Raw genomic sequence first — 9,975 nt, 5'->3', positions numbered from 1 at the left:
ATGAAATATTTCCAAAGCAGACGATATAATTTAATGCCTTTAAGAAACACATAGAAATGTATAATATAAAATTGCTTTTTGCAATATATATATATTTTTAAATACAGAGCACTGAGGGAGGAACTGTTGTAGTTGCTTAGGTTTCAGAGGGGTGATGCAGATAAAAGATGAATTTTTAAAAAATATTTATTTCTGACAATAGCCCACCAGGCTCCTCGGTCCATGGGATTCTCCAGGTAAGAATGCTAGAGTGGGTAGCCATTCCCTCCTCCAGGGAATCTTCTTGACCCAGGGATCAAACCTGGGTCTCCCGCATCACAGGGATATTTTTATTTTTTACTGCCTGAGCCACCAGAGAAGCCCTTAAAAAAAAAAAAAAAAAAAATATATATATATATATATATATATATATATATATATATAATGTAGACTTTTTTGATGATACGATATCAGTTTTACCAGTTGACCTAGTGAATGTCTCTTTGACTTTCTGTGGACGTGGCCTCCCTATGACACACTCACACCCTCGTGGTAGCAACTAAGTCACAGGATCCCTCACCAGACGTGGCAGGTATCCTATATCTGTGCCTTCAAGGTAAAAGACACAGCTCTTTACCTTCTCTCCCTGGAAATAAAGCAAATCAGAACCAAAACCCAGAAATACAACACCTGTCTCCTCTGTTTGTTGGTCTCCCTCTCTCTGTATCTCCTTCCCCTCCTTCCTCTTTCTCTCTCCTCTCCCCAACTCTGCCATCACCACTTTGAGTGTCTATACCTGCTGACATGGTTGACGTTGTCCACAGCTCGAAATTCTATTTCTGTTCTTATATCTTCTGCTTCTCATCACTTTGCCCATACTCTTTTGCTTTTAAGAGAGACATTGATCTTTCAGAGACATAATTAGCAAAAAAGCATTCTCTTTTCATCCACCCTTTCACTTTAATTGGTGACTCAATCCAGCACAGCATTTAAGATACATTCGATGGCCTTCTGATGCAGTGGAAACTGCTGAAAACTCATTTCTCTCTTTTCTCCTTGACCCCTATTAGTAAAGACCTGGTGTTGCTGGCATGTGTATGTGTGTGTGCTAAGTTGCTTCAGTCGTGTCCAACTCTGTGTGACCCTATGGACTGTAGCCCGCCAGGCTCCTCTGTCCATGGGAGTCTCCAGGCAAGAATACTGGAGCGAGTTGCCATGCCCTCCTCCAGGGGATCTTCCCAACCCAGAGATGGAAACCACGTTTCTTGCATGTCTTGCATTAGCAGGTGGGTTTTTTAACCACTAGTACTTCCTTGGCGGAGAAGGCAATGGCAACCCACTCAAGTACTCTTGCCTGGAGAATCCCATGGACCGAGCAGCCTGGTAGGCTGCAGTCCATGGGGTCGTGAAGAGTTGGACAGGACTGAGGGACTTCACTTTCACTTTTCACTTTCGTACACTGGAGAAGGAAATGGCAACCCACTCCAGTGTTCTTGCCTGGAGAATCCCAGGGACGGCAGAGCCTGGTGGGCTGCCGTCTATGGGGTTGCACAGAGTCGGACACAACTGAAGTGACTTAGCAGCAGCAGCAGCAGCAGCAGCAGCCCCTGGGAAGTCCAGCAAAATAGTAATATTTAACTAATATTGAAACGTGCATGCATTAAGTTTGTGATAATTCTTTTTTAACTTCTTTCTTTATTGGAGTCTAATTGCTTTACAATGTTGGGTTAGTTTCTGCTGTACAACAAAGTGAATCAGCTATACATACACGGATATCCCCTCCCTCTCGAGCCTTCCTCCCACCTGCCAGCCCCCACAACCCATCCCACCCCTCTAGGTCATCACAGAGCACTGAACTAAGCTCCCTGTGCTTTACATTCAGTTTGTGATGGTTTTTCATGGGATCAGTAAATAACACGTCTTCCCCCACTGCAACAACAAACTGAAGGAGCAAAAAAGAAGTAGATGGAGACCAAAATATCATTATTACTGGTAATGGCTAAAATGGAGGATGTGGTTTAGTGAGTGGCAGGAGGCCTGCTAACGGAGCCCAGAGCTGGCAGACTCACCCACTCTCTGCATCTTGGCCACATGGACCAGAGAGGGCAGGCCTCCCTTATGGGAGATTCACCCAAGAGAGAGGAGCAGCCCTGACCACACCCACTGGAGGGTGGGTTCCCTTCTGAGACTCTAGTTGCCCCAAGAGCTCCAATGAGTGGAGAGAGGTAGGGTGAAATTAAATTTTTCCTGGGGAAAACCAGGAAACTGGTGAAGAAGCATTTTCACACTCCCATTTCACATGGCTGTAATATGAAAGTATTTAACTTTAGAAAAATCAGTGCTTGTTAACCTCTCAGTATTATAATACCAAATTCAGCATTTCGGTTTGGCTTTCCTCTGTTGTTTAGTCGCTAAGTCTTGTCTGACTCTTTGCGGCATCATGCACTGTAGGCTGCCAGGCTCCTCTGTTGGCGGGAATTTTCCTGGTAAGAATACAGGAGCAGGCTGCAAATTTGGTTCTCTAGGGGATCCTCCGGACCCAGGGATCAAACCTGCGTCTCCTGCATTGACAGGCAGGTTCTTTACCACGGAGCAACCTGGGAAGCCCACTGTTCTCTTAGACCATTGTATTAGTACAGTCAGTGTATTAGTATGCAGTGCATCTTATTTTGGTGAAGGAGGGTGGGATTTAAGATCTTTAAATACAATAGAACAGATCTTTGTGAATTCTCTTAGAAATTATGACTGACTGATAGATATTATTATCTACACATGCACAAAAATTTTTATCTCTTTCTATGAAGCTCATTATAGTCCTCTTTCTACATATTCTGGGAAAATTTTTTAAAAATCAGAAAACATGGTTGTAACACTGAAAAAGCCTAAGATGATTTTTTGATACTGGAAGAAAAAAGAAGCATGATTTTAAAGTGGCAAAAGTGTAACACGATTCAGTATGAAGCAGAATTATGCACTGCTTTCAAATGCATATTGGGTCATGTAGCAAAAATATATATATAATGTATTATGGACATTTCCCATTTTGATGGTTTAATGTGAAGTGTCTGCTATGTTAAATGTGATTTAACACTTCACATTTTTTTCTTCTTATGAATAAGTTATTGATTTAAAATTTGTATGCTCCTTTAATTCATAAAAGAATAATCTAGAGAAATTATATGGCACTTTATATTTCCAAAGTAATTCACAAACTTTAAATGAATAATGCAGACAGCACCCCAGGGATCAGGCCACAGACTGTATGCATCTTATTTCCATGAGAGCTCCTGGGGAATATGGTCAGACAAATCACTATGTTTAGAAATTGTACATAATGAGACATGTGCAGCTTCTACAGGAAGAGGGGTCTTGAGTCTATCAAATGCATGAAGAAAAGTTCCTGGAAAATGAAACAGGTAACCTTACTTTAATAGGATGTTGGGCCAGCTATGGTAAATGTATGGATACAAACAGGAGACTAAGCATCCTACAAGCAATCCATAATCTCATCCAGAGGTGACCTGAAATGGAGACCAGGAAACCCGAAAGGTCACTTGTCCCATGAGATTTTTTTATTCCTTATCAATAAGATGGACAGCATAGCAATACCTGCTTAAACCTGTTTTAAGAAGGCATTTATGAAGGGTAGAGACGCAGATGAAAGGAACAGGCTGTGGACATGGGGCCAGGGTCTGTGGGGAGGGGAAGGGGAGGTTGGGACGAACGGAGAGGATTGACGTATATACACCTCCATGCGTAAAACAGATAGCTAGTGGGAGTGTGCTGTATAGCACAAGGAGCCCAGCTCAGTGCTCTGGGATGACCTAGAGGGGTGGGATGGTCTGTGTGGGAGGGAGGGGATATGTGTATACATATAGCTGATTCACTTCATTGTACAGCAGAAACTAACACAACATTGTAAAGCAATTATACTCCAATTAAAAAATAAAAAAAAAAATAGAATGAATCAGAGATACAGCCTCCGAAGGAAATAAAAAAAAGCACTTTCCATTCAGGCTTGGATATGTTTTATTGGAACAAAATTTCAATAAAAGGTGGGCTTAATTTACAGGAAAAAAAAAAAAGATGTCATTCATGAAGGGAATGGGAGCTTAGGAAGGAAGTGGCAAAAAGGAAGAATTTACCGTGGTCTCTACTTATTTTTGGCTTCCCAGGTAGCTCAGTGGTAAAGAACCTGTCTGCCAATGCTGGAAAAACCGGAGACATAGGCTTGATCCCTGGGTTGGGAAGATGCCCTGGAGAAGGAAATGGCAACCCACTCCAGTATTCTTAGTGGAGAATCCCATGGACAGAGGAGCCTGGCGGGATACAGTCCATCAGGTCGCAAAGAGTTGAAGGTGACTGAGCACATTTTGTCAACTATCTTCAAAGCTCTTCCCATTTCCATCGCCAAGTTTTAAGGCGGGTCTATGTCTCTAATCCATGCTATAGATGACGAATGCCCGCTGCAGCCACCAACTGCTGGAGAACGAACTCCCCCTTGACACTGTTCTGCCCTCTCTCTGCTCTGCTTAGTGTCTGGCTCTAATCCACTTTACTGTGGTTTTGGCTCTTGCGTGGCAAAAGAACAGTTAGTTTGAATACTCCAGCAGGTATGTACTTATTGCTACTCCCAGATTTAAACAGCGAAGGGTTGCTGGTCTCACCCAAGAGAAGTCTGAGGATAATGCAGGAGCCTAAAAGTGATACTATGGATCCAGACTCACTATTTTACCCCATCATTCTTAGTGCATGGGCTTGGTCCTCACGCTTGTCACCTCGTAGTTGAAAGACGCCTGTTGCGAAGGTGTACCACATCCATTTTCTAGGGCTGAGGAAACAGGATGTGGCTGTGATGGGCCCAGCATCCCTCCCCTTGCCTCTCCTTGGGTAGCACTATCAAATGACCCTCAAACTTGAAGAGAGGCTGGGAGATGGAGATTTTAGCTTTCATTGCTTTGATGGGAGAGAAAGATATGGAAGAAGAGGGTTGGGAATAGAAACCATATCAGCCAAAATAGAGTGACTGCCACAAATGTGAACCAAAGAAGTCCCTTTACAACCTTTCCTTGATGGTCAGAAGTGATGGATTCCATGGTGTTTCCTATATTTCACAATCACATTTCTTCCCTAATTTCACATAGCACACTTTATCTGTTTAAAAGTAAAATACCCACTCTTTAGGCGGCACTAGGAAACAAAAATCATCACAATAATATTGATTTATGAATTCCCTCAGTTAATGTTCAAAGTACTGAGTATCTATCTTCTATTGCCAAACACTGGGATGTTGACTAATGTGTGGTTTTTTAATCATTGAACATGTGTTTTCTCTGTACAATGCTTTATCAATTAGAAATGCTTTCAGACACTAAAAAGCATAAAATTCAAATAACTGTAACTTAAAACTATTAATAATCTATGACTCACTTCTAAAACATTCAAAAGGAGGTGTGTAGCTCCACAACTTTAGGGTGCTAGGACTGTATCTCTGTGATTCCCCTCATGGTTACAAGAAGGCTGCCATAGCTCTAAACATCTTATTCTTTAATAATGGTAGCCAAGTTGGTTGATGAACTGTTTTCTCATGCCTCCTTTTAGCAGAAAATACAGTCTTTTCTAGGGGACACCTCAGCTGATTCACTGTCTAGAATAGGGTCAGGTGTTGACCAAAAGTATTGAGTGAATAAGGGAGAAAGTAAGTGAAAGTGAAAGTCGCTTAGTCATGTCCAACTTTTTGCGACCCCATGGACTATACAGTTCACGGAATTCTCCAGGCCAGAGTACTGGAGTGGGTAGCCTTTTCCTTCTTCAGGGGATCTTCCCAACCCAGGGGTTGAACTCAGGTCTCCTGCATTGCAGGAAGATTCTTTACCAGCTGAGCTACCAGGGAAGCCCAAATAAGGGAGAGGGGACTGGGAATTAATACTGGGCACCCAACCAAGAGTGTTGTCATGGATGCTTTATAGTTTTCCACATATTTTTACATTCATGATCTCATGACTCAACAGGACTACCATCTAAACATACTAGAAACTCAAGCCTGAAATAAGAGGTATGAGCTGCATCTGCTTTGTGAGAACTTCTGGCTGGAATGTAATTTAAAGATCCTTTGAAGGTGCAAATTTAATGAAAGGGTTTTAAAGATAATGCAGTCTGCCTATAAAGTAAGTATACAAGCTCTCAAGGAATAATTCAGATGATTTTGTAGTGTGGGATGATCATTACATGGTGGAATGAAATGAGAAATCTAAATACATGGATTCAAGGTTCAGCTTTGGGTAAGACACTGGAAGAATTCAGAGGCTCTGCTTCCTCATTTGTAAAATTATATAGTTGAACAAAACTGCTGCTAAGTCACTTCAGTCGTGTCCGACTCTGTGCGACCCCATAGACGGCAGTCCATCAGGCTCCCCTGTCCCTGGGATTCTCCAGGCAAGAACACTGGAGTGGGTTGCCATTTCCTTCTCCAATGCATGAAAGTGAAAAGTGAAAGTGAAGTCGCTCAGTTGTGTCCGAACTCTTCGCGACCCCATGGACTGCAGCCTACCAGGCTCCTCTGCCCATGGGATTTTCCAGGCAAGAGTACTGGAGTGGGGTGCCATTGCCTTCTCGGTGAACAAAACTAGATAACCCTTAAACTTTTTCTCAAATATAAGATTAACTATATAATCATGATGCTAGAAGTCATGAAGCAGAATCATCTATTTCTGACCTCTTTTTACAAATAAGAAAACTTAGGCTCAGAAAGGTGACCACTTGTTCAAATTGGTGGCTCAGATGGTAAGAATCTGCCTGCAATGCAGGAGACCGGGCTTTGATCCTTTGGCTGGGAAGACCCCCTGGAGAAGGGAATGGCAACCCACTCTAGTATTCTTGCCTGGAGAATTCCATGGACAGAGGAGCCTGGTGGGTTCCAGTCCATGGGGGTCCCAAAGGGTTGGACACAACTGAGCTAGTAACACAATCATTTCTAAGATAGAAATTTTTGAGTCCTAATAGGTAATACACTATGCTTTCACAAGTAATTGATGCTGTATCCTGACAGACTTTTTTTTAAAAGCCTCCTCCTCTATCTTTATTTTCATGTTAGGCAGAATCTCTTCAACAGCATTTACTCTGTTTAATAGTTCAGATAATGAGATTTTTTTGAAGTCCACCTTTCAGCTGTAAGGTCTCAGGCAAATTACTTAACCTCTCTGTAAAATAATAATTGCACCTCCTTCATATTTTTTTTTCCTTTTTATTTTGAGGACTAGATAAAATAATCTATCAAGGAGACTTAGGGGTATTTCCTTGGTGATCCAGTGGTTAGGACTCCTATCTTCCACTGCAGGGGGCCCAGGTTTGATCCTTCGTGGGGAAACTAAGATCTCACGTGGCAAGGCCAAAAAAAAAAAAAAAAAAAAAAAAAAAAAAAAGACGGTGTAGGGACTGAGACACAGCAAGGACTTAATCTCAATAGGCCATCTCAGAGCTTCAAACTCCAAATCGAGAAGAGCATCCTGGACCAATATCCACAGCGGGAATGTGGAGAGTGAGTCCAAATGTCATTCTCATTATTTTGTCTTTATGGAGTCATACCTTTTACCTGCACATTATACAGATCTAAAGGCTCTGTGTTAAAAACTAGGTTAGGATACAGAACTGAAAGTCAGAGCAATCATTATCACACAGTCACTGAGCTCATTAACCAGCAGCTTGTACAAAACCAACAAAAATAACTTAAGGCTTTTCATCAGGGACTCCAATCATGAATGGGCTGAGGGGGGAACAGGGAGCAGTCTGACATTTTATTGAAACCGGTATTCTCAACCTCAGAATGTCGATATTTTGGGATGGATAATTCTGGGAGGCTGTCCTGTACCTGGTAGGGTATTTAGTTGCATCCCTGGCCTTTCCGTCCACCAGATATTAGCTGTATCGCCCTGGTCATGATGATCAAAAATATCTCCATATCTTGCAGACTATTCCCTGGGAGGGATTATAAACTGCCTTCTTCTCTTGCTTGAGAACCACTGTGGTGAAGATTGATATGGAAGTGCATTTTCGTCTTTTTTTTGGCAGCGGGGTGAGAAGGTTCTCATCAGTTTCATCATATTCTTAAAAAGGTCTATGACCTCATAAAGAGTGGGAACTAATTACACAAAGCCTCTCAAATTAATAGTGTAAGCATGCACATCTCCATCTGTAGTAGTAAAACAAAAATGTGCACCACCATGGCTAATTAAAATGGTGTAATTTGAAAATTTACTATGAAATCTATATCTATCCAACGATTACTTTCAACTTTTGAAAAAGCACAAAAACTGTATGTGGGGAAATAGCTACTTCACAAACTGTTATTCCCACATGGCAGGGTTCTTAAAATACCGCCTTCAGCAAGGACTCCCACAGTCTGCTGAATGTGGCTCTCAACTTCCAAAGGGGTTAGCGCTAAGGACAAGCAAAAAAGACCTGACGTTCAAAGAGGGAATTAAAACCAGTGTTTTCTAGGTAAAGAAATTCAATGGAAGTATTGATTGCAAGAGTGATTGGACCGAAAGGTGGAAGGGAAGAGAGGGAGGGGAAGAGAGAGAGTGAGAGAGAGACAGAAATAGAAGGGGGAGAGAGAGGACAGACAGGGAGAAACGCTTTGAAAGAGGTTCCCAAAGAGGAGGTCTCTTGGGAGAGGTTTGCTGGAATCTTCCCCTGCTTTTTTCCTCTGGCTTGGCTGGAAAGGCGGTTGCCAGACGGAACCCCAGAGGGGGCTCTCCGCTCTCTGCCTCCCATTCCCACGCCCACACTGGCCTTGCTCACCCCCTTCCAAAGTGACCACATCCCAGGAAAGCTCGAAAGGAATCACTGCACCAGTCTCTAGAGCCCTGCTCTCCATCTCCATCTCCTACAGGCGGTCGGAAGCCGGAGCTTAAACCCCAAACACCAGACTCAGGAGAGCAGCCAGGGAGCGTGTCTCAGCTCCCAGACCCCCTCCCGTCCCCCCGCCGCCCCCCCGCCGGGGAGCACCCCAGAGGACCAGCAACTTTCTCCCCCACTTCTCGGTCTGTCAGCCTCCATCCCACTCTCGGGTTGGAAGCAGTGACGGTGCGAGGAGGGCGGGAGGGGGCTCGGGGCCGGAGGGGCCGAGAAAGCCGCTCAGGTTGAGGGGAGTGAGGTGGGAGGGGACCCCGGCTCTAAGGGGCCGCGCCCCCTCCCCGCCCCGCGCGGCGGGAGGGTCCCCGCCGGCCGCGCCCGGGCCGCGTCCGCTCCGGGTCCCGGCGGGCGCGAGGGGAGGGGACAGGCGAGAGGAGGGCTGGGCGGCGGAGGGGAGGAGGCGCTGCGTGCCTCGCCTGCCAAAGGCAGATCAGATCGGCTCCTCCGCCCGTGAGCCCCGGTGCCCCGCGCACCGCCCCAGCGCTCCGCCCGAGCCGCCGCCGGAGAGCCGGAGCAGCGCGGGCTGCCCGGACGCGGCGCCGCGCGTCCTCCCGGAGACCTCCGCCCCCTGCCGGCCCCTGCACGCCTCTCCCGCGGCCGGCCCCGGAGGCTCCGCGGCTGTCGCGGACCGCGGCGAAGAAGGAAGGACGGTCAGGCGCGCCGTGGATGCTCCGCCTGGGAGGGACAGCAAGTTGTGAGTGCGCCCCGGCCCCGGGAGGGAGGGCGGCCGCCGCCCGCCAGCCATGTGAGTCCAGCGCGCGGCTGCCCTGGGGCGCGGGCTCCGCGCCTTTCTCTCTCGCCCTCGTCCCCGGACGCCGGAGTTGGGCTGCCCCCGAGGCTCCGGACTTCCTGAGCTGGGCTTCCCGCCGGCTCGCCCGGCCCGCCGCGTCCGTCTGCCTCCGGGGCGGGGTGGGGGACCCCATCCTCACCTCCTCCCTCCGCGCAGGGCCGGCTGGAAAATATCCCTCTTCCCCTTTGGGGAGTTAAAGGATAGTTGTGTGTCTTCGGGGTGGGGGTGGTTGCGGCCGTTGCGGGGGACTGGCTGGCTAAGGGCTTGTCTGGTCTTACCCCCCGGGGTGCCTG

At 46.1% G+C, this 9,975-nt stretch overlaps 1 protein-coding gene across 2 annotated transcripts in view; it reads left to right on the top strand.

The window, feature by feature from the left end:
- The first annotated feature begins 9,219 nt into the window (after positions 1-9,219).
- Positions 9,220-9,975, top strand: part of LHFPL6 (LHFPL tetraspan subfamily member 6) — a 237,005-nt gene continuing 236,249 nt past the window's right edge. The window contains exon 1 of one of the 2 annotated variants that reach the window (XM_006055497.4): positions 9,220-9,586. The gene's annotated coding sequence lies outside the window, so the exon portion shown is untranslated. Of the gene's footprint in view, positions 9,638-9,975 lie in introns of both variants that reach the window. The other variant, XM_006055496.4, reaches the window with a different exon arrangement.

The sequence above is a fragment of the Bubalus bubalis genome, chromosome 13 (assembly GCF_019923935.1).
Source record: "Bubalus bubalis isolate 160015118507 breed Murrah chromosome 13, NDDB_SH_1, whole genome shotgun sequence".
NCBI classification, from domain to species: Eukaryota; Metazoa; Chordata; class Mammalia; order Artiodactyla; family Bovidae; genus Bubalus; species Bubalus bubalis.
Note: the sequence above shows the minus strand (reverse complement) of the source record. Positions and strands in the feature narration are given on the sequence as shown.